The sequence below is a fragment of the Tupaia chinensis genome, unplaced genomic scaffold, assembly GCF_000334495.1.
Source record: "Tupaia chinensis unplaced genomic scaffold, TupChi_1.0 Scaffold144602_1, whole genome shotgun sequence".
NCBI classification, from domain to species: Eukaryota; Metazoa; Chordata; class Mammalia; order Scandentia; family Tupaiidae; genus Tupaia; species Tupaia belangeri.
This window is the reverse complement of record NW_006204462.1, coordinates 188,032-188,250: the sequence shown is the minus strand read 5'-3', so window position 1 is coordinate 188,250 and position 219 is coordinate 188,032. Positions and strand designations below refer to the sequence as shown.

The following is a 219-nucleotide window of genomic DNA, read 5'->3' as shown; positions in this document are numbered from 1 at the left end:
CGTGCCCAGCCGCTGCCTGTGCATTGCCGGCCTCAAGTGGGTGTTCGTGGACAAGATCTTTGAGTACGACTCTCCTACCCACCTGGGCCCCGGGGGCCTGGGCCAGGACCCCATCCTCTCCCTGGACCCGACCGCTGCCTCCGCTGTGTTGGCGGCATCGGAGGCAGACACCTCACCGGTCTCCAGGGCTCAGCCTGGGACTGAGGTTCAAGTTACAGT

General features: G+C 65.3%; 1 protein-coding gene across 4 annotated transcripts in view; it reads left to right on the top strand.

The window, feature by feature from the left end:
- NRG1 (neuregulin 1) overlaps nucleotides 1-219 on the top strand; it is a 312,205-nt gene that overhangs the window by 197,983 nt on the left and 114,003 nt on the right. The gene's annotated exons all lie outside the window — the stretch shown is intronic.